This window comes from Dermacentor andersoni, chromosome 4 (assembly GCF_023375885.2).
Source record: "Dermacentor andersoni chromosome 4, qqDerAnde1_hic_scaffold, whole genome shotgun sequence".
Classification (NCBI taxonomy): Eukaryota; Metazoa; Arthropoda; class Arachnida; order Ixodida; family Ixodidae; genus Dermacentor; species Dermacentor andersoni.
The window spans coordinates 131,004,455-131,029,178 of record NC_092817.1 but is presented as its reverse complement, the minus strand read 5'-3'; the positions used below and the strand labels follow the sequence as shown (position 1 = coordinate 131,029,178).

The following is a 24,724-nucleotide window of genomic DNA, read 5'->3' as shown; positions in this document are numbered from 1 at the left end:
TCCCCCCCCCCAAGTACAGCTGCGGCTGGATTAGAAGAGAAGACTCGCGCGTAACCACACTCGCTCTTCCCTTCTCCTGCGTGTGGTGCGGGTTTTTTTCTTTAATTGTTGCAGATGTTTCCCTGACGCGAAGCCTCCGAGAACTCAATTGAGGACAAAGCCTTTCTTGTTGGGCTAGTTGGTAGCTGTTCATTATAAAATATGAAGACGCCAAATAAACAGACACACACAAGAGAAGAGAACGGGACAGGGCACTATAATGAACAGCTACCAACTAGCCCAACAAGAAGTGCTTTTAAGATATATTTCTAGTACAGTGGGCCCTTCTCTGTGTGTCTTCTCCGTCCTTTATTGTCGTTGTAAGGCACCCTGTCCTGTTCTCTTCTCTTGTGTGTGTCTGTTTATTTGGCGTCTTCATATTTTATGAGGACAAAGCCGTTTGTTGCAAAATGCACACAGCTTTTAATATAACTAAAGAAAATAAGAGCACAAAATAAACACACCATGAAAAATTCACAACAGGAAACAAAATACAGTAGGAGTTAGTACTGACATTACTCAATTTAGCGGCAGATGCAGACGGAGACGAGGCATCTAAGGAAGTAATATTGGCCTTGCCAAAAAGGTCGATGTGGTTGACCGATGAGCAAGCGACCAGAGTGTGGCAGCTCCGGCTAGGAGATAGGAGCCAGGAGCCTTGCTGGCACGGCCGATGGAAGCAGCGTTCAGGCCAGGCAGCTGGGCGCAAAGTCGTGCCCCTAGCCCAAAAAGTCTCCCTCTACCTGCGAGCGCAGAAGTTCGCCGGCCTCGGGTAGCAGCCCCTGCTCGCGTAGAGTAATGACGCCTTGGAGCGCATTGGCAGGAGGCCCTGGTCGAGTAAAGCTCTGGAGGCTCGGGTCCGGAAGCCGACAGCCTGTCCAACTCCCGGTCCGGTGAGCACTCTTAAGCCTTACGTCGCTTCCTGGACCGCTCCTCCTCTTCTGCCAGCGCGCCTTGCTTTTCTGCCCCTTTGGTTCATTCGTATCTTCCGGATTCGTTATCCTCCAGACTCGGTGTTCATCAGCGATTGGCCCCTCGAAGCTCCTTGAACGTTCCCGACTGGATCACTTTCCTTTTGTTTTTTATACTTGCGGCACGTGTTCTCATGCCTGACGTGCTTCGGTGTTGTTGTCTTTCACTTAGCACGGCATTCACTTCGCGCGTGCAATCTTTATTGTCCTCATCTCTCTTCTTCCACCACGGCTCCGTAGCGTGCACTTCGCACATTAAACTGCATGAGACGAGTAAAAATTCAAAGTGGGCTTTTTACTCCGGTAGGTATCCATATGTTACGAATCAGCCTTTCTCGGTAATATTAAATTACATAAGGTGCGGGAACATATGAGATATGATTAGGAAAAATTGAGCAGTTTTGTTCGGATCAAGAGTCTCACTACCCGTGTCATGTGCACTGGACCGGTACATACAGCCATATTCCCATGCCTACAAGATAAATGTGCATTGATCAGCTTGCCATATTTGCTCCCAAATTGCATTTCAAAGGTCGTGTTAATGACTGAGTCATCAGTTACAGGCTTTCTCAAATAAAATCTTAGATAACCAACGCAGTTAAACTAGAAAAATGTGCTACGCATGTTCTTTTCTGAAGACTCTCAAACCGAGCATGCAAGAGAACACAGAGTTCTATTGCCTCTTAGCTGTACGGCGCTGCGCTAGTCGTTGAGTCGATATGAGTTCCAGACCTTCCACATAGTTAAAATGTACAAAAAGCATATGCCTCCATTCAAGCAGATGCCTCATACCAATGAACCCTTAGCGGGACTATCTCGACAGTACATGTTCTTGTTTGTAAGTCTAGGGTTAGATTGTTCCTAACTACTACATCTCATGTGTGCATAACTCCAGCCGACAATTTTCGACAAAATTTCCTATTTCCCATTGCAGAAAAGAAAAACAGCTACAGGGATCCTACAGGAATAAGCTGCTATTGTGGCATCAACACATAATTTCCTTTCGCAAGATTAAGCACAATAGCTGAAAAAGTAAGTCTTCATCGTTGCTTATGCATGCGTTCTTTCGGTCATAAACCAGGGTTAGCTAATAATTTTTGGTGGCGAACGCTGTTTGCTGTCCGTGTAATTTCTCAAAATTAAAGTGCGTCCTTAGTTTCAAGCGGGAATTTCAGCCGTGCTGACAGTTATTCGTAAGCTATGAGGAGCAATAAATAAATATGAACGGAAACAAGGAAGTATTCAGTGCCGCTTCTAAAGGTCAAGATGGTACGTTATATCTCACACCTGACGTCTTAACTAAGTTGAAAACAAATGCCAGATTTTCTGCTGCTATAAAACCTATAAAGCGCTCTGACAGGCATTTCACAACGAAGCCGGAGATCTAGCAGGGTTGTCAACATGAAATGCTACGTTTTAATAGGCCTTGTCTGCTTTCTTCTTGTAATTGGTAAGCACTATTTTCTTATGTTATATCATGAACGCGGTGGTAATACTGAATAAAGTGGCTGTAATGAAACACTCCAGCAATGACCAGAAAAAAGGAAGCGTATAATGAATTCTCAGTGCACACGTTGCCGCAGAACTTAGCAAATCAATCTGCTCGGTGCTTTCTCGTATTACGTTGTATAACTCTGTGGCAGTTACACCATACGGCTACTGACGCATCTTTAATAACCAAGCACTGTTTGTCAGCATATCTGTTAGTCATAGGGTATTCTTTAAACAATATTGTTTGGCTTGCTGTCTCAACTGATGGCCTCGTCTCATAGAGTGCCCATATTTTTTTGAAGAAGAAGAGGGATCCACTAAAGATGTGCACTGTCTAATATACCAGTGTCCTCGAAGCAAAAGCGCAATGCGTAATTGAGAACTGATTTTATATCTTGTTAGGTGAAGGACCATTCGCTCTGAAAAAAAAAATAATTGGCCTGACAGCTTCAATGTTTTTTTATTGGAGAAGATGCCACTGTCTTGGGTATAGAATAAATCTTAGTGTCATCTGAAAGACATATGTGTCATGCGAGTGCAAGCTTCTTGTGTTGCCAAGTAGTTATGTAGTATTTTAATTGGCCTCGAGCTCCACCACTGGAAAAGCTGGCGCCACCGTCGGCGTGACGTGCGATGAGGGATCACGTGGACATAGCGACCGCGTCGGCTGCTTCGGGAGCGCCGAAGCGAGCTGGAAATGAGAGTTTAAGTTCCCTCGTACGCTGCGGTTCTCATTTAGGGGCGAGATTTTCCCGCTTCGAGTGTCTCCTTTACAACGATTGAAAGCACTAAAATAGGTAGTGGCTGCCTGTGAAGGTGCGTAACATGGTAGGCTACTGCTCGGTGCCGCAGTGCCGGACGTACGCAACGGAGCCCGGTGTCAGCCTTATTCATGCGTAGCCGCAGCACAAGAAGCTGCGTAAGCTTGGCTCGCGAAACATAAAACCGGCAAACAGTCATCGGCTACAACTCGGGTATGCAGCAAGCACAGACGCGAGGAAGATTTCTGCTACGGCGCCGGGTCCGCGATGTTCGAAAAACGGGCACTGAGACGCTCGCCCGAGTCCGCTGCCCGACTAATGTCATGACGGTTTGGTCTATGAACTTGTCGATGCTATAGATACTGGCAAGTTCACTGGAGTGGAAAGGGAGCGGTAAGAAGCTCATTAAAAAAAGCATGGCATATGGTCATGTTTGTGTTATGAAATAACGCACTGGATTACAAGAAAAGAAGCAGCGGGAAATTGCACGCTGAGAACACCGATAAACATATAATGCGACGCAACTCGAGAAATAATATTGAAACGTCCAAGAATTCACAAAAAAAAACATTGAATCGTCGCGGCGGCACATCACAGTCCCCGTAGGCGTCGAAGTCTCTACAATGAAATTATTTTTGAACAGCTCTGATAGCACCCACGCAACAATGGTTGCTTGTATACTGTCAGATGCTCATATTCTGCGGCCTAAAGCTCATGGCACGGTGAGAAAACGCGCACGCGGCGAAAGCGAAACAGTGCGCGGACATGCATGCAGACGCGCAGTCGGTCGCTGCGAATCTGTGCGATCGCTGCATTGACGCTTCATTCTATTACGCTCCATTTAGTTATACAAACACTATAAGAACATAATTCACATAGTTTGCTCTCAACGTTTACCTACCTTTCACGCAAGAAGCCGGTTCGGGAGACTCCAACGCGGCGACCGCGCACAGTGGCGTTAATTCACTGTACGTATTCGGTAAAGAGATAGCGTCTGTAAACGATTCTGTGCTTTCAGTTTGCCCAAGATTATTATTTAGACAGTAAAAACATTCTCTCGTTTCGAAAGTACTTACAAAAATGTCCGGGAGAGCTCCCGCATGGTGTTTTCAATGAGCGCTGAAAGCAAAACCTATGAGGAGCGCGCCACGTGATTCCTCATACTACGCCAGCGAGGCGCTTCCAATAGATGGCGACTCCGTAACTCCTCGCCGCCAATATGTGCACATATGTGTTGTCTATAAGTCTGCAGAAACCTGAACCTCTTGAAGTGTTTTCGGGCAATTCAAAGAACCCGTTTTTAATGTACTGCTGCGTACATGCTCAACTTCTGTAGATTTTTAGGCTTATGTACAAAAGCATGTGCTCATGCTGCTTGACTATATTTAGTAATGTATCTGTGACACATCCCGTGAAAATTTTGCGATAACATTCTTAGCGAAGCGATAAAGAGTCGCTACTGCCACACTGAGGCATCAACCTCTCCTGTTACATCATGTCAATTGGAAAAGATTGAATAAAGCAGCTTCAAGGCATAAAATCTACCCATCACTACTAAATTGTGCTGGCACAAACTCAAAGTACCACTTGACTGCTCTAGGTCAATAATGCACATGCCATGATGTGTATGTATGGTAATTAAACAAAGGCACATGCACGTACGAGAAAACACAGGTGGCTCTTCATTCCTGCCGTGTCGTCTCACACCGTGTGTGCACCGAGCCACTCCGGGTAAAACTCCTGCGGCACTACATGCTTAGCCAGTAACTGCACCAATTTTCTCATTCACTGCAGCAGTACTTCTAAAGCACGAAAGTGAGCTTAGTCCGTTCGTCTGTTGTTTTCAATAATGCACATCTTAACTTCCCCACAGCGAAGCAGTTGTTCTCAGCTTTCTTCTCGCAAAGGCGGCTCTTCACTGTAATGAACTTCCAGTGATAAAGTGTCATCCTCATGCGACCATCGCCATGGTTGTCATTTTTTGCTGTCTTTAGGCCCCTTTTGTTGTTGCTGTCGTCGTGTTGTCGTCACCGTTGCTGCAGACAGGACGATTTCACAAGGCGTAGGCTTGCATGACGTTCACATTGTCAGCTTCGACGAATAGCTGAGTTTAGGAGCACCTATTTCGCATACGACACGCGTTTTTAGGAGAAAAAAACGAATCTGGGGGTTGTAAAACAATGCAGTGTGTGTTATAAGCTTCCGTAAAAAGTTGGACAGCGTGTGAGCATTTTGTCAGGGCAGTTCAGATTTCATGCGCTAATCTCGGCGATGGGAACCATGGCAAAGCTTTCTTTTTCAAAGCTTTGAGAATGAGCACAGGAACCGGTAGGCCCGGCTTCCTTGATGGCTAGGGACTCAATAAAGCTACCGCGACAATGATGGCTGGACGAAAAGGTGACTGTTGCACTTAAGAGTTCATAATCAGCCCACAGCAATGCCCGTGAAGCTGCACAACACAAAGGCGAATGGCAATTTGGTGGGATATTTTTTCTAGTAGCCAGCTTCCTAGTGCCTATATGCTATCTGTCTGCGCTACGTCAATTACGGATTGCATTTGTGGACGCTTCAAGTTCTCGCAAATTCACGCTTTCTCCTTTGATGTATTGGTACCTCGTCGCCTTATGGTTATTCTCCTGGTTTGACGCAGTTCAAGTTTACTTTTACAGCTGGCTCCACGATCTTTTCTCAAACATGACCACGTATACTTTTTTTGACGATAGCAATTTCGATTCCCTGACCGCAAATTTTATGCCCAGTGGATCTGTTACAATTATAGTAAAGGCTTACATCTCAAAGTTACGAAATAGTTAACAGCGTATTAGCAGAAAGAACAGCTGGTACCTTGATGATTGCTACAAGGCAGCTGTAAACATCTTCAAAACATTTAACTAAATTTGTACTCAACGCACAATAAAGCGGCCACAGATGCACTCTGCAGTATTGCTTTAACTCGCACTTCTAGCCCGCTGTGCTGTAACAAATCTACTGCTCCAAGATGATAAATTATTCCAAGTAGCTGTCTTCCATACAAATATCAAAATAACTCTGAATTTGTGTGTCTAAATTGCTAAGCGCCTCCTTTTGTCACTGTAAGGCTAAACAAAGAAGGCTAAGTACGTATGAAATTCGACACCATGCTGAAAACTAATCGGTCTTTTAAAGGAACATTTGGGTCTCCCCATGTGAAGTTTTTCGGAACTCCGTACTTCAAGCTTTTACACCATGAGACAAAAACTATGTTCAACGCGGCTCCTGTGAGGCGTCAAGGGCGCGGGTGCCGTGATCGGAGTGGGTTGGCAATACGAAGACGACGACGTGGCTCTCTGATCTTTAGAAGAATATCTTATATAGAGAAACGCCATCGCACTCCATACATGGTGTTTGGCATCTTTAATTATCTGGGAACGCATTGGCAGGAGGCCCTGGTCGAGTAAAGCTCTGGAGGCTCGGCTACGAAACCCGACAGCCTGTGCAACTCCTGGTCCGGTGACTGCACTTAAGCCTTGCGTCGCTTCCTGGACCTCTCCCCCTTTTCTGCCAGCGCGCCTTGCTTTTCTGCCCCTTTGGTTTTTTCGTCTCTTCCGAATTCGTGATCCTCCAGACTCGCTGTTCATCGCCGATTGGCCCCTCGAAGCCCCCTGAACGTTCTCGACTGGATCACTTTCCTTTTGCTTTTATGCTTGCGTCGCGTGTTCTCGTGCCTGACGTGCTTCGATGTTGTTGTCTTTCGCTTAGCACGGCATTCACTTCCGCGCGTGCTATCTTTATTGTCCTCCTTTCCCTTCTTTCACCACGGCTCCTTACCCTGCACTTCACACATCACACAGCATGAGACGAGCAAAAATTCAATGTGGGCTTTTTACTCCGGTAGGTATCCATATACAACGAATTAGCCTTTCTCGGTAATACCAAATTACCTAAGGTGCGGGAATATACAAGATACGATTAGAAAAAATTATTATTTTTGTTCGGATCAAGAGTGTCACTACCCGTAATATGTGCACTACCGGTACTTCCAGCCACATTCCAATGCCTACAAAATAAATGCACATTGATCAGCTTGCCATATTTGCTTCCAAATAAATAAAGAAACATTTGGGTCTCCCCATGTGAAGTTTTTCGGAACTCGGTGCTTCAAGCTTAAATACCTTGAGACAAAAAATATGTTCAACGCGGCTCCTGTGATGCGTCAAGTACGCGAGTGCCGTGATCGGAGTGGCTCGGCAATGCGAAGATGACGACGTGGCTCTCTGATTTTTAGAAGAATATCTTATATAGAGAAATACCGTTGGACTGCATACATGGTGCTTGCCATCTTTAATTATCTTCCAAGTACGGAGAGAGTCGATCCTAAACCGTCTGCTCGAAAAGCTTTACAGCGCACGACGTCAGCGCTATGGCTGCAATATCTTCTATTGTGACGATTTTGTTTGGTTCTGGAGTCATGGTAATCTCAACAGAGAGAGAGAGAGAGAGTGAACTTTATTGAGTATCAGCAGTTTAGGCGGCTTGGCCTAGGCCTCCCACGATGGCACGTCGAGGTCTTGCCTCTTGGCCGCTTCGTAGGCCTTCTGGGTAGACCAGAGTTAGTCGTCGAGATAGAAGCTGCGCAGGGTGGCGTGCCAGCTTGGCGCGAGGCTCAACGGGATAAAGGTCTTGGTATTGATGTTGGCACTCCCATAGCATGCGGGGAAGTGTTGCTGATTGAGCTTCATAGGTCTTGCACGTGTGGCTTGGGTAGATGTCGGGGTAAATGATGTGATAGATTGTGAGGAAAAGGTATGTATTGGTCAGTAACAGGCGAAGGGTGCTTGCCTGTGCTCTGTTTAACTTGCGGTGAGGGGTGGGAAAGGTTCTTCTTTCGAGCTAAAATTACTTCACAAGGTCGTTGTATTTTGTAACGCGGTCGCGTCCTGCGGGTGCATCTACACCATCTCCGGTACGGTTGACTAGTCCTCGTGCTACGGAGTGTGTAACATACTGAAAAGATTTTGCGCCAAAAAACAACACACGCAAGAAAGACGACGACACCACGGGTCTCAACTTCACCAACCTCAACGAGTGTGTAACCTCTTTGAGATTGGGGAGGTGCGGGTGTACATCGCCGGCGTGTGCTGGGATACAGACGAGGCTGATTTGATTTTCATACTAATGCGGGGCTTGTAAGATACGGAGGGATTGTTGGGAAATACCAGCCTTGATGTAGTTGTTGATGTCTGTGCGAGAATCGCCCAGTATGGTGTGACAGGCTTGGCCAAGAGTGACCTGGGCGATGGCCACTGCCTCGGCCGTCTCGGCATTTTGGGTAAAGGTGCTGGCAGCATGTTGGAGCAAGAGGCCTGCTATGGTAACCGCCGCGAAGCGACGTCCATCTTGTTATTCGGCTGCGTTGACGAAGGTGACGCCCTCGCTGTTGGCCTAAGCTTTGATGAGGGAGGTAGCCCGTGCCTTCCTGCATTCCTTGTTGTGGTCTGGGTGCATGTTTTTCCGAATGGGGTCGGCGTGTATCCGTTGCTGAATGTCGCGTAGGATTGTTTGTTTGTCTGTGTTGGCGGTGGTAGGTGACATAAAGCTTCGTTAGACTGCTGCGGCCCGTTTCCGTGAGGGTCAGCCACTCCAATTGGGATCGGTGTTGCGCTTCGATTGTCTCGTCTACGGTTTTGTGGATACCTAATTATAGTAGAAGTTCTTTGCTAGTTTGGTTGGGTAGTCCTAAGGCCTGCTTATAGGCTCCTCTGATGACGTTGTCGAGTTTAGTCTTTTCAGCTTTATACCAGTTGAGAAAGGGCGCAACGTAAGCAATGTGACAGATGATAAAAGATTGGAGAAGGCGGATGAGGCTTTCTTCCTTCATACCCCCTCATCGGTTGATCAATCGTTTCCGCAGTCTCGATGTATTAGCGGTCTGTTGAAGGATCTTGGAGATTGCCGTAGAGTTGGCTTCGTTGGCTTCTATGATCATACCAAGAACGTGGATGCTAGTGACCACTGGTAACGGTCTGCCATCCCTCATGTGCAGTTCGATCTCCTCGCATTGGCGTTTATTCGTGGAGCCTCGTTGGGGGCTTCCACAGAGTGTGGCGCACTACAGGAGAAGCTCCGACTTTTCAGGGGAGCAGTGGAGTCTCGTAGCTTGAAGATAATTTTGTAGGACGTCAATGGCGTCTTGTAGGGCAGTTTTGATTTGGCCGTCACTGCCCTTTGCAGCCCAGATACTAATGTCGTCGGTGTATATTGTGTGTCCAATACCATCATGTTTTTGTACTTCTTGTGCTAATCCGAACAAAACCTGATTAAACAGTATTGGGGAAATGACAGAGCCTTGCGATGTGCCCGCGCTGCCGAGGGAGAGTTCCTCCCATCGGATGTTTCCGACCGAGAGGAAGGCCTTCCGATTGGATAAAAAGTATCTTACGTAGTTGTAAGTGCGTTCTCCAAGGTTGAGCAAGGAGATCCGTTCGAGGATGGTGGAGTGCCTGGTGTTATCGTAGGCGCGCTCGAGGTCGAGTTCCAAGATCGCCTTTGTGTGAGGGGATTTTCGATCCAGCATTTCATGCTGAAGTTGGAGCATAGCGTCTTGTGTAGAAAGATGCTCTCTAAAGCAAATAATCGAAAGGGGGTAAACACAGGCGTCTCCAAGGTGAGTGTTTACATGGGTTAGGAGTGACCTCGCCTAGGCATGAAGTTAGCGAGGTGGGCTGGAGATTGGCGAGGCTAGATGGCTTACCAGGTTTGGGATTAAGAATTACTTTGGCTATTTTACATATCGGAGGATTGGATCTTTGCCGCCAGCAGTTGTTGATATATTCGGTGAGTTGTTTCATGGAGGGGCCATCTACATTTCTTAGTGTTTTATTCCTAACACCATCTGGGTCTGAGGCCAAACGGCTGTTCAGCTTGTTTAGGGCTGCATGGATATCTGCCACCCTGAAATCCTAATCATGGGCAGGGTTGGAGGTCCCCGTGTATGGTCCGTGAGGTTGAGCGGGCCCAGATGGGACATACTTTTCACATAAGGTATTAACATGGACGTGGCCATGCGTGTTGCTTTCTGTTCTGGGTGGTGGGTTTATCAAGCAAATGTTTGAGGATCTTCCACGAGCGGGGATGGTGGAGTTGCCCGTCTAGAGAGTTACAGCGATATGACCATTGCTGTTGACTGAAAAGGCGTCAGTGTGCTTCAATTTCTTTGTTGAGAAGTGCATATTTGCGTCTGAGTCTTCTTTTGAGCCGTTGTCCCTTCCATCTAGAGAGGATGGATGTTTCAGCCCCGATAAAGTGGGCGAGTCTACTGTCTATGCGCTCAGTCGGGGCATCTGTTGCATCAGCGCGGGTGGCCGATTTAGTATCAGACTGTAGATCGCATGACCATGATTCTAAGTCGGCAATGGGAGTTCCGTTGTCGCTGTTACACGGCCTTTACGAAAGGCATCCCAGTCCATCCAAGTAAGGTCCTTTGTTCGTATCCTAACGGCTGTTAGGTGTGGGAGAGTAATTTCGATGACAGAGTGATCACTCCCGAGCTCGCGTTGGGTGTTGCGCCCTTAGGCGTTGTCTGCGTTTTTGGTTAAAGTGAGGTTTGGTGTCGTGCCTCGTTCAGTGTAAGTGCCGAGGCGAGTGGGAAAAGCTGGGTCAGTAACGAGGGTAAGCCCGAGACAATGATAGTCTTGCCATAAGTTAAGACCTTCAGCTGAGCTGTGTCTGTAACCCCGTCCTGCGTGCGAAAGATTGAAGTCGCCTCCGATGATCAGTAGGCTGCTGCCTGCTATGTTCAGGGCTTTCTGGAAGATGGTTCGAAATTGGCTATCGCGTTGAGATGGAGTATTGTAGATATTGAGGATAAAGATTCCTTCCTTTCGTTTTCTGTGCGAGATGAGTTCAATAAGTAGGTGTTCGATGCGCCAATCACGGAGATTGTGCTCGATTGCGGTAATTATTTTTCGAACGAGTCTGGAAACTCGCTGTGGGGACTCATTGGAGTGTCGTGCGTCTCCTGCAGTAAGATTAGATCGGGTTGATGTGATGTAGTACGGAGTTGTTGACGGAGAACGGGTTGTTTGTGAAGGTAGCATCGGCAGTTCTACTGCCAAAACATTGTGTCAGTTTTTGCGTGGGCTATGATGAAGGATAGGTGATGCCAAAGGTGGCAGGGTGGCGGAGATGGTTCCTGTTGTGTCCATTGCTGCGGCTTGTGCGGTGGAAGCGGTTTTTGTGAAAATGGTTTGACTATTAGCTTGAATATTTGACCACACAACGTGCACTTGGAGGCACAATGATATTCTTGATGAACCGCAGCCCGACTAGATCTTGTTATTAGGGAACGGGCAAACGTTCGCGTGGTGCCCTAGACGGTCGCAGTGGTAAAACATAGCTATCTGCGTGTGGCACTGGGAGCATGGGATTAGTGTTGCGCCATGCCGAACCATGTCTGGTACATCATGTCCATTGAAGGCAATGACGATGGTAGTTGTGGAACCGATTCGGTTGGCGGCCAGGGCTAGAGGATTACGATCCGTTGTGATGTTAGCGTCGAATTGGGTTATCGGCGAGAGGGATGCCTCTGATGACTCCTTTGGTTGTATTATCTGGGGCGGTTTGGTACGCACTGACCTTATGGGTTACTCCACTGACTTGGATGGACTTGATTCTTACGTACCGGTCCGCATTTTTCACGCTGAGTGTGCTGATCGCTATGATGTTTTGCTGGTTGTTCGAGCATATTGTGTCGTTTTGCTGTCTTCTGAGCTCAGTTGCGTTGCTATAAAAATAGCTGCAGTCACTGTAGGGCTGCCGACCTTGGAAATATTGAGTGCTCCTGTGGGTCTGACGATGATCTTGATCTCAGTTGCTGGTAGTGGGAGCATGCGCCCGCCATTGAGAACTTGAGTCTTCACTTGCTGCCTGGGCCTACAGCGAGGGTGGGAGTCTTGCGTTTAGCTAGTTCTTAGGATAATGTTCGGCCCGGTTTCTGAGCGGGGCGATGGAAACGGGCGGCACACCAGTCCACCTCGGCGGTTAACTCTTCTGGGGAACTATGGTTGCCACATACTTGGGCTTCCATGCTTCGCTCATGTGGCGAGAGGCTTGTGCGTCGTAGCAGGGCTCGCGCGGGCACACGCACGAACGCGCCACGTCGCCTAGTATGCCGAGCACCTTGCAGCCGGATCACCTGGAGTGCGCTGTTAGTCTTCGGTTGGCGACCGCGTGGCCGTAACACAAAAGTGGTCGCAGTCCCGGAAAAATAAATGTTCCATCTGATAAGTTGGTATCCACAGAAGCCTGCTAGTCTCACGGTTCGAATAGCACCAAATCCTGGCTCGCATTCCCGAAAATCACGGTGAAAACATATCAAGAAGACAGAGTCGATGTGAGCACGTCCGCGCACAACGGCGATGGCAGCGCCTCTCTCACCAGAGAAAAAAAATAACTAATACACGTGTAAATGCCCTGCTCACACAAATTATCCTCGTGATGCTGAAAATTAAACGCAAAATCCAAAAACTATATCACCCGTGCAAAGATAACAAACCGCGAAGCACCAAAGAAACAAGGTACCAAAGTAGAAAGACTTAAGACGCACCACGTGGGCGATTTCAAGGCATGCGCCGGGCCGCTGTGATTGCGACATGCCATGTGGAACGACCTCAGAGTCCAGTCAATCAATGGGTCGGATAATATCGTAGGTTCCGAAATAGCACCGCAAAGTTTCTCACTAAATCCTTGTCGGCGTATCCTGGTCCACACAAGAACATAGTCACTGGGCTGTTATTCCACGTAGCTTCGCTGAAAGTTGTAGTGTAGACTGTCAGTCATTTCTGCTTCTTGATACGCAGGCGCCCAAGTTATCGTGCTTCTTCGACGCCGAAGAAAGGTGGCGACGTCGAGATTATCTTCGTCGGTGACGTGCGGCAGCATGGCGTCGAGAGTTGTCGTTGGGCTGTCCGTAAACCAACATGAACAGTGTGGTCGGCGTTGTTTTTTGCAGACCCGTCTTGTAAGCGAAGGTTCCGTACAGAAGGACGGCATCCCACGCCTTGTGTTGGACGTAAACGTACAGTAGTACACCGCCAACAATTCGGCAATCATTTTTTAAACATGTTTCGTTAGACCATTCGCCTGGGAGGTAGACAGTTGTCCTTCTCTGAGTTGTATGGCTATATTGCGGGATGGCTTCAGTAAGTTCAGCTGTAAAAAGCCGTTAATCTGTTGGTAATGAGCATTTCTGGGGCACCATGTCGCAGCAGGAAGTTCTTGACGAAAAATTTCTCTACTTCCGCCGCGCTAACTTTGCGCCTTGTTTTCGTTTCAGCGTAGCAGGTGAGGTAGTCGGTGGCTCTGATGATACAAATCCTTTCGGAAGGGGCCCCAGCAAGTTTGTCGCGATCTGCTGAAGCAGTCGGGAAGGAGGCTCGACCGGCTGTAGCTAACCTGCTGGCCTTGTCGGTGGCGCCTGTCGTCACTGGCAGTCTCGGCATGTCTCGACCTAATAGGCGACGTCGGCGTTCTGGTGTGGCCATAATACATCCCCTGAACCATCGCGAATATAAATGAAAAACCAATGTGGCCTGCCATTGGTTTATCATGAAGTTCAGTTCGTGTAGAACATTTGACCGCAATGCTGATGGCACAACTACCAGGTATTTGCAGCGGGATGGTCAGAATTTTTTCGTTTTTCTATGAAAACGAAATGAATCTGAATTTTAATACCCATGGAAGAAATTCGGTCTTACTTAGCTCCGGCTTGGCTTCTTAGCTCCGGGTCTGCCGACTGCTGTTCGGTGAAATTGTCGGCACTTACTCTCTCTAGGAAAGAGTCGTCTCCTTGGTCATATTGTGGCATCGGAGTGTTTTCGCCCCTTGACTTGCATATCACGGTGATCACAACTTCCTTTAGTCGGAGGCTTTTCCACACTGGGTGTCTTGAAGGGTACTTTAAGTTGGCCAGCCAACAAAGCGTGGCATGGTCGCTTACGACTTTGAACGGCCTGACATATAGGAAAGGCTGAACCTTTATGGCAATCCAAATTATGGCAAGGCGTTCCTTTTCTGTCATGGAATAACTGGATTAGCGCTTTCGACAGCTACCGGCTAGTTCAAGATATGACTCTTTGATGTCCTTGCTTCCTCTGAACTAGGACACCGCCGAGGCCTAGGCTGCTTCCATCAGTGTGGGTTTTGGTATCTGCCTCTACGTCTAAGTGAGCAAGTACTGCAGGGCACTGCAGGCGTCGTTTTAATTCCTGGAATGTCCTGACTTGCGGCATTTGTGCTGTTTCACACTTGCATTCGACGTCAGATGACAAAAGTCACAGGCGAGGCGATGCGTGAAAAGTTCCTGATAAAGTGCCTATAGCAGGAACACTGACCAAGTAACCTGAACGCTGCCTTCTTGTCAACCGGCTTTGAAACGTTTTCAATGACAACTTGGGGAGGATTCCTGAGTTTTCTGAACTTCGGGAAGGACTGCTCAGTTGCCGATGACGTGCGCGAGGAACAGAAATTCTTCATAAGCGAAGCGGCACTTTCCTGGCTTCAGGCGCAGCCCAGATGACTTGACCTCTAGTACTGTTGCAATGCGCTTCACGTGATCGGTGGCTTTTGAGAAAAAGACGACGTCTTGAAGGTAAAATAAACAGGCCTATCATCTCAATCCAGACATTACTGTGTTCATTACACGCTGACAAGCTGCAATCGCCGAGCAAAAACTACATGGCATCACCTTGGATTCATAGAGGCCATCTGGCGTGATAAACGCAGTCTTCTCGCTATTCCTCTCGTCGTCTTCGATTTGCCAGGTCCGTCTTGAGGTCAATCGACAAAAATTACTTTGCATTGCGTAGCTGTTTGAACGCGTCGTCTATACGTGGGAGGGGATATACGTCCTTCATGATTTTGTTCAGATGATGGCAATCGACGCATAAACACAAAGCTCCCTCTTTTTTCTCCACCGAGATTAGAGGAGGCGCTCATGGGCTTTTCGACGGCTCCATGATGTCACCGCGCAGCATTTCGTCGACTTTTTGCATGATAGCTTCAGGTTCTCGTGTAGAAACTGGTTGTGGGCTCTGGTGATGTGGCCGGACGTAATTTTTGGTTATATTGCAATGTTTAACAATTGGTGTTTGTCGAGTGCTTCATCAGGAAGAGAAACAGTCCTTGTATTGCGTGAGGGCACCTTTCAGTTCTCCTTGCATAGGCATGGGAACACTCGGAATAATATCGAATGCTGGTTGGGCAACACGGACCGTCGTTTTAGGTTCCACTGAATCCGAGATAACCAAAGTATTGCTGACTGCTATAACTTCTTCCATGCCTGCAATCTTCGTGGTGTTTAAATTTGTAGCTGAAGTTTGTCACCATTACCTTCCCTTTTTCTCCTTGCAATTGGACGATTTGCTTTGCGACGCCCATTTTAAGGTCGAACAGCTCTTCTTGCTCACTCTAAACGATGCTTTAAATATCTCATTTGTCTTCGGTTCCGACGGAAATCATCATACTAGCGCGGCGTCATATAGTCATTTGATTTTCAACCACGTTAAGGGAACGGCGACTCAGACTCCAATTAGGTGGAATCGCTTGGACCGTGGACAGCGCTATGTTATTGAAATCTTAAGTCGGTCACTCCGCCATAATGACGACACCATGAAGTCGATGTCTACGCCAAGATGTTGATCACAACAGGAGGGGGCAGAGAGTCTGACCTCCTGCAGAGCAGACACCCCCCCCCCCCCTTGTCCAGGCCCCTTCCACGAAAAGAGGAGCCTACAGGGACACATGGCGCAACCTCACATTCCTTCCACTGACGTTCAGTAGCACATCATCTATCTTTTCAATTCTACGCCCACGGTGCTAACACACCCTCGGTCGTTACCTTGCGCACCTCCCTTACCCTCTTTCCCCTTTTGAAGAAATTTGCATTCATGTATCGTGCCGAGGAGAACATATGTCGTCTAGAAAAATACAAGTTTATTTGCACAAACATTGGATCCTGCATTCATCTTGTTCACGTTTTCCTCATCGTCTTAAATTTCCACCTCCCGTATTAGCCGTGTTTTCTCTAGAGCAGCGTGCTGAGAATTCCTGTATTACGAAAGTGTAAATCTAACTGTGTGTATACCATTTTAAGCTTTATTGCGCCGAAATTCTTGAATACCTTATTCTATGGTAAACCAAATACTATTTTTGTCTGCCATTCGGAAGAGCTTTAGTCAGCAATATGTGCTACCGTCATGTCAAGTGTTTGTATGTTACTTCAATGGGCCACTCTGTTATAACCTTCCAATTACTTCCATTACTCACAGTTACCGAATACGAGACATGCGTCTTTTCTGTCAATTTTGTTCTTTATGAATGCACACAGACTTGTGCTCGTCTTTTTTCTAGTGGTTTTTGTTTTGCCTTGTGCCTGCTGCTGACAGGTAGGAGTGGTGAGCCCCGCCAAGTGGGGTATACGCTCTTTTTTCTCACCATCCCCAGATTGTTTGCTTGTACAAACTGAAATAAATGACTTCACTCTAACGTCGCCGCCAGATGGCTGCGACGTGACGTGTGCAATGGCGCACACATTAGGCACACCTTAGTCAGCCAGAACAGTGAATCCTCTATGGCGTGGGAGAAGCATCCTCGTCTCGCCGCCTGGAGGCTCGGGTACGGTTCCACCCAGATCACCCGAACCCAATGTACCGAATTTTCTTTTCAACGCTATAATTTACGTTGTGTACAGGAATCTCCCTGAAAAATTTGGCATCAATCCGAGAATTTGTTTCCTTGTTTGTACTCTTTGCGTCGTTGGCCATGTTTCCAAGCATCGCTTGATCACGCCGGTCTTTCTGACTCATGAGACATATAATGCGTTCGCATTAAAACTGTTAATCAGGAAACAAACTTCTCATTGGACGAATCTGTGCCCACAACAGCAAGTGACAGACAACGCCCAACGACAGCGCCGAGCGCAGTCGGCCGTCGTCGACATCTGATCTACGGGTCAAGCACGTCGGCTTTTATGCATGACGAGGAACGTTCTAGCTTAATTTCGGCTCTCCGTGTGCCTTTCAGAAAGCACTGCACAATTCATGTCACGCATGCAATCTGATTACACAAGGTTCGGTGACAACAGTCAATGATGAGCACCATCGACAACATTCGAGAAACTTCCGACATATGCAGGCACGTCCAGCGCCGAGCGATAACGCTTGACATTTGTTAGCCACTAAAAAAGTGGTCAACGAAGAAAGATAAACAAGAGTATGTGTCAATGTCACAAAAGTGATCTCAGACTTGATTTACAGGGCGCTACACTAAAAATGCAAAGAGTGACTGGTGCATGTTTTACTTTTCTTTGATATGCTCTGCCATCTATCCCGAGTACACTCTTCTAGAGAGCCCACTTATTCGTACGCATTCGCTTATAGTGAATATTTCTCCTATAAGCTATTCAGAGCACACCACTAGATGCTTTTAATGCTTGTAGAAATTGTTTAAGTCGTGTTGCAATGAGAAATCGAAGGAATGGGATGCAGTAGACATTTTTCTTTACATTAGGAATATATCACGTGGCGGGAAGCTACAGCTTCCCGCCACGTTAGCCAAACAGTCTTTGTTGTATCAAGAAAACGTGTCCACGCTTCTTCACAAGAAGAAAGACAGGCGATAATTTAAATGTTTTTCACACGAAGGTTGCTCTATGAGGTATATTAGAAAATTCCTCCTTGTGTATGTGGTGTGCTATGCTAGATTCGGGTTCTCTAGACTTCTTTACGTAGGCTCGACAGGATACTGTTTAGGCACCAAGCTACAGGCTTACAGTAAAAACTGAATGCGGATTATGTTTCTAAACTTGTGGCTGCTGCAAGTGTTGCAACTCAAACCTTTACAAGTGTCACTACACGTATCTTGTAGACCTTTTAAGCATCTCACACTGACGCAAAAGTATATTGAGAGGGAAAAATGTAATTTTTACTTTTCAGAGAAACGAGTAGGACAAGCCAATAAACTGATGCAAGAACATCAGCTACAATCTGAATACAATGCACAACCCCATGTACTTGTCGAAGAAAGAAGCACGCACAGTGAGGCTTTAAAAATTACTATGCATGCATTCTTATCGTTTATTATCTTGTGTCCACAACAGTAGCGCTATTTACAGTGTCGATGTCTATTTTTGTTATTGTTATTATTATTATTATTATTAGTAGTAGTAATAACATTATAATTACGTTTATTATGCCTACCATCCCGCTATGGTAACGATTTGGCGTCCACTAGGTGTCCTAGCTTTCAGACCTGTCAACTTTTCAGATTCAGCGATTAGTCGATGTTTTTGTGGCGCAGAATTCGCTTTCACTGAATAATGGTTAATCAGAAAGCATGCAATAAATCACAAGAAATATTTTTGTCTCAACAACATTGGCAGTACGCCGCTTTTCAGGGAGAAGGGGGGAGGGGCTGTCTCTGGCTTGTTAGCGGTTCTGGTTCTTAGTGTCTTACTGTTAGCTTAAAAAAAAAGCTTCTGGGGTTTTACGTGCCAAACCCATGATCTGATTATGAGGCGCGCCGTAGTGTGGGACTCCGGAATAATTTGGGCCACCTGGGGCTCTTCAATCTGACCTAAATCGGAGTACACGGATGTTTTCGCATTTCTTGCCAATCGAAATGCGGCCGCCATGGCCAGGATTCAATCCCACGACCCAACGCCATAGCCACTAATCCAACGTGCCATAGGTCGCAGTCATGCAGGCATGATCATTTCCTCTTGTATATAGCTCGGCTAGGCCCAGCGAAAATGTCAATTTTAATGTTACCTGATTTCACGACCACTGTGGTCTGCGACGCGCCAGCCGTGGCCGGCCGAGATGGTCGTGCTAACTCTCAGATAATGTGGAGAGGTTACCGCCATTTCAGCAGTTCATATACCTCCACGCTTTCGGTCGTCTAATATCTTCCCAGAGCGATAAAAGACCAGCCCGCTGAGCTGCTCTTTTTCTGCCGCAAAAATAAGAGAGAAAAAATTCACGGATGATTACGATACTCCCTAATGCGAAATTGAGCGCAGCTCTATACGTGTTTTCATTTGGCGTGTCAATATGTGCTATTATGATTATATAGGTACACGGTTTATATGAGAAAGGTAACGCTTTGAGTAGCGTAGCTGGCATGGACAATCTGTCTCGTGCGGCACATTGGAAACGGATTGAAGTCTGGCGCGACTGCCAGGCTAATCAGCAGATCGTGAGAGGCAGCGCATAGGTGATGCTTGGGCGCGAGTCACAGCAGCCGCCCCAGAGAGACCTCTGCTCATGCAGCGCTTTGTTTCTATAAAGACGACGCACGGTACTTTGGTACCACATCGCAGTCATCGTCACCGCCCAGCCTGTTTCGCGCGGCATTACGCCTTTCTTCTTATGCTTTCCTTCCACTAATGACGAGAGCGACCTTCCGTGGCGGGAAAATCGTGCCACCAGTGTCAGCGGCGACAACACCGAAGGGAGTGGTGTCACGTCGAGCCTTACTCGCAGCCGCTCGCCATCACCCCTTGAACTAGTGATTCCCGTCACCCACGCTAGTACTGCGGACGGACCTCAGCAGCTTACGCCGCAGACGAGCGTAGCACTCCCCACCTCACGCCACCCAGGGCGCCCACGAAAGCGCATATGAGATTGTCCCCGCGGATGCAGATGCCGTCACTGCCGGCAACACAGCGCATGCACAGACCGCCTCCCCTCCGCTCCTCCTACGCTTTCCACCTCATGCTTTCGCTGTAGCCTCATCTTTCACTTTCATTCTTGAGCTTTCGTCACTCTCGCCTTCACAATCGCTATCTTTGCATTTGCCGCCGCGAGAGCAAAAAGAGCGATCGTGGGGCCAAGATGTCACATTTTCTATTCCCTGCTGAGCTCCATGTTGGCTCTTTCATCCTTCGCTCTACTCGTGCGCTCGCTTGCGCCGCCGCCGCCGAGGTACGCCGAAGCCGACGCTCAACACACGAAATGGCGAGTTAGAGCTGCTCTCTATAAAAGCGATAAATGTTGGAATCTGGGCAAGTGCATACGCTATGGATACGTGCACAATGCTAAAGGCTAAGAACGCCCGCGTCACTCGGTGGGCCAGTCTATTATCACTCCGTGTAAAAATCAGACAGCGAAAACCGCACGGACGTACGCATTGCTGGAATGGCGAAAACGTGCCCATTGTTTTCTCGAGATATTCACAAGTTTGCGCCTTCACCATAACCGGGAGAGTGGTGCAGCCACGGTTCAGCGTTGGAGCTCATAATAAGCGTGAGATTCCTGAAAACATTATTACGCTGATTAAGAAAATACTGATTCCGAAATATATCTGAAAGAAATGCGGATAATAGGTCGCTTCGTGGTAATGTACAGCAGGTGTATTCTGCTTCACCAACACGCAGCTAAGTGTAACTATCTTTGTAATAAAAAAGCAGCACTCTGATACATTTGCTCCAGAAGGCAAAGACAGTGCGCGCATACACGTATCAACCGTGGGGGGGGGGGGGGGGGAGGGGGGGCACTGCCACATAGCGCTGCAGTCTCATGTGTTATCACTATCAAAAATCCAATCAGACCTCTGACAAATATAATTGTCGAATTTCATTGTGCAATCACAATTTATCGTAGACCTATCGAGTTATCGTTCCTGAGAAAGACCTTGATTGAACCTGGAGAGCCATTTCAACACCAATATAACGATGATCTGAATTTGTTTGAAGGCATGTGTCCCTTCTGTCTTTGTCAACTGCATTTTCGGGCGGTTTCTAAATAAGAACTGCACTGTTACTTGCTTCCCGGCAGGAGTAAAAACAGCAGGTATAGTTTGAAGACACGAGGGCCACTTCTTGCTGACGTGCATAGAGAATTTGAATTGTGTAGGTTGCTCATGAGCCCTGAAAACAATTACAGAATACTTTCTTTCTGCCAATTTTTATGCGCTATACACGGCATTTTGTTGATTTCTCAGGATATCTCCGGTACACTACGCGGGGCATGGCGTTTATACTTATCCGAAGTACGAAGCAATGTTCTGAGTGACGAGCCACAAATGTTTATTCTGTGCAGGTTCATTACTGCCTTTGTAGAAAGTTACTCCTTGCAGTGTTCCAGAGTGTCATACTGCCCCTAATCGAAATGTTTCCCAGACTCCTCAAACAGCACGAGATATAGACTTCAAATTCTATGAAAATAGCGAGAATCTTAAGCGCAATATAATGCGAAACTTTCCATTTTCTGCTTTAAATGCCAGTGTTGCAGATGATTACTCGACCCTCGTGTTTCCATATCTTTTCGTGCATCATACGAGAGTCGTAGTTCCTTTTTTGACGCCCTTGGTGAGCTGAACAAGCCATCTTGTTTATAACTCGAGCAATTAAGGGCATGGTATGGGTAATATGTAGGCAATATGTTCCAAAGGGGTCAGTTAAATGTGCCTTTTCCAGTAAAATACGTTTGCAAGTGATCCATAACATTATTACACTGTTTCAAAAGTGGTGTAAAACTTAGACGGTTGCGTTGGCAGAATTACAACTGGGACGGATGTCAAATTTTGCGAACATGGAAGGAACAATACGCCAAACTTATGCGCGATGGTACATGCATGTTGATAAAAAAGTGTAAGCAATTATTCGGACGCATTACGCTTCTGTAATTAACTGGGTTTCCCAATGTCCGAGGAAAATTCTGCGTTTCCGATATCTTATACTTGGAAGCAATAGGCAGTATACTAAATGGAATGTATCGCGTAGGTAAATATAAAAATAACTGACAGGCGAATTTCCAGGCTCTTAGACTTACTTTCATAGTAATTCGTATTATATATATATATATATATATATTGTGTGTGTGTGAACGACAAGAAAGGGGGTTTAACCGAGGGCCTAAAATTTCCAGGGTTCGTTAAAGTACTAACAGATACGAATTTCTGGCCTGCCGTAATCGAGAGCAGATGTAAGCATGAATTAGCAGCCGACAAAGGAGATTAAATTAGCACAGCAAGCTGGGCGAGTTGCTGACTGAACGTATTTCTAGGGGTAGGATAAAGAAATCTATGGATGTTATCTTTATCCAAGATATCTCTGCATGAAAAAGAAACGCAGTTTTTGAATGGCGAGATAGGCTGACACCTTCTCACCACTTCTGCACGTCACTCCACATGATCACATTCTCTGTATGTTTAATCACTTGTTTCAAAAAATAAACCAGTTTTTCATCTGCGCTCGTATCGTATACTTCTTTTTTCCTTCATTCGGGTTGGGCTTCCCACCCATACGAAATGGAGATTGGTTTGAGATGATACTAGCTACAATTTTAAAATGGTGTAGTACATGTTCGCAATGGCACACTCCACCGCACCACTCCATTCTGGGCACCGGTTCATATGGACGCTGCCCATCTTGAAGATAAATACTGGACGAAAGTCGCACGACGGGCAGCGAAAGACGCTAGGGAGAGAGAGCCCGCGACCCAGCCAGTAGAAGAATGAATGGAGCCTTTGGTTTTACGTGCAAAAACCACGATTTCATGTTGAGACACGCCGTAGTGGGGTTTCCGCATTAAATGGGACCAGTAGGGGCTATATCACGACCGCCAACGCACGGGACGCGGGCGGTCTTGCATGTCGCCTTCATCGATATGCAGCAGGCGCGGACGGGATTTGATTCCGCGGCATCGTGTTTATCAGCGCAGTACCATATCCGCTTAAAGTACTGTGGTGGGTACAAGCTCCTGAAGGTGGTGCCACGCGGCGTGGCACCATCTCATCGAGATGACGCAAAATTTGCGCTGCGGAACCCGCGGGCCCCTTGCGCTCATCGCCAAAAGATGACAGCTAAGTTTATAGTGCTCTGAATCTTCCTTTCGAACGTCGCTATTAGAAATCACAAATGAAACTTCAGCCTATTACAAGCTACAGCTTGAGTGATATCGTGAATAAACATGATGAAGGACTCGTAAGCAATATTTTTTGTCATTTAACATTCGCACTGGCAGTGGTAGCTTGTGTAATGTGCTCCTGTACAAAAATTCGGGGCACAGGGGCCGCATTATTTTCATGTTTTGACTGATTGCCCAGATAATCTCGTTTTGTTTTCGGAAACTTGCCCCGATGTTCTCGTTTGAGTTCCCGGATAACGGCTCTGGCTTTTGACTCAGGGTGACTGGAACGTCGGTGACAACGGCAACTAACAGCGTTCATGCTCAATACCCCGGAAAATAGATGTTAAAACGGAGCCGCGGAAGCTCAATTGGTAGGGCATAGTACGCCTAATGCGAACACGCGGGATCGTTCCTTTCCCGCGGCAAGTTGTTTTTTCATCCACTTTCCTTACCATTATTTATAACTTTTTTCATTCAACTAGTAAGTACAAGTAATTTCCCCTGTGTTGATCTTGATGCCTTTGTTGGCTTCTTCTCATATGATTTTTAAAAATCAGGCCCTTCGGTTAACCCCTTTCTTCTCGTGCATTACATAACGAGGGTCTGGAATCTGGCAGAGCTCATGCTGTCAGCTAGCATATGTATGTTTATTGACCACTTATTTTCACCCAATAATATCACGTACTCATGACGTCTGCGGCAGATGGGATGTTGCACATCTGCCACCAAGGCTTGTGAGTGGTGGCGCTGGCTAACACTCCAAGGGTTAGTTCTAGTTGCAACATATAAATGCCTCAGAAACTGCATGGAAAAACGGCCCCGTGGTAGCTCAATTGGTAGAGCATCGCACGTATGATGCGAAGACATGGGATTTTTCCCTACATGGAGCAAGTAGTTTTTGCATCCACTTTCAATTCCTATAATTTATACTTTCTTAATTAAAATCAAATTACAGGGTTTTACGTGGCAAAACCGCTTTCTGATTATTAGGTATGCCGTAGTGGAGGACTTCAAAGATTTTGACCACCTGGGGTTCTTTAACGGGCACCTAAATCTAAGTACACGGGTATTTTCGCATTTCGTCCCCATCGAAATGCGGCAGCCGTGGGCGGGATTCGATCCCGCGACTTCGTGTCCAGCAGCCCAACACCATAGCCACTGAGCAAGAACGGTGGGTGATTTATAATTTTTTTAATTCAGTTAGTGAATATACGAGTAACTTCTCCCGTGTTGTTCTTGTTGGCTTCTTTTGATACACACACACACACACACACGAACGAAACAAAAGAAAACTGAGAGGCTCTATTTTTATTAGTCATTTGTAGGTGTTTTATTTATGATACAAGTATATATGTATATATGTATGTACACACACATACAAACATTATATATATATAAGCTGGAGAGAGACCGGTAGCGAGAGGACGAAGAAACCGGACAGCACACTCCACCACTTGTGAGACAAGGTTTAGGCAGCCAGTCTCTGCTTTTTTGCTCTCGAGTGAGAGCCCCACCACCAGGCGCCAAAACGGTGGTGATGAGTATGTACAGGTGAGAATCTGAAGCGCATGAATAA

General features: G+C 46.8%; 1 long non-coding RNA gene across 1 annotated transcript in view; it reads left to right on the top strand.

Annotated features, from left to right (window-relative positions):
• The first annotated feature begins 2,380 nt into the window (after positions 1-2,380).
• LOC129386526 (uncharacterized) overlaps positions 2,381-24,724 on the top strand; it is a 40,144-nt gene continuing 17,800 nt past the window's right edge. The window contains exons 1-2 of the long non-coding RNA XR_008613886.2: positions 2,381-2,460; positions 18,232-18,333. This is a non-coding gene — a long non-coding RNA (uncharacterized lncRNA). The remainder of the gene's footprint in view (positions 2,461-18,231; positions 18,334-24,724) is intronic.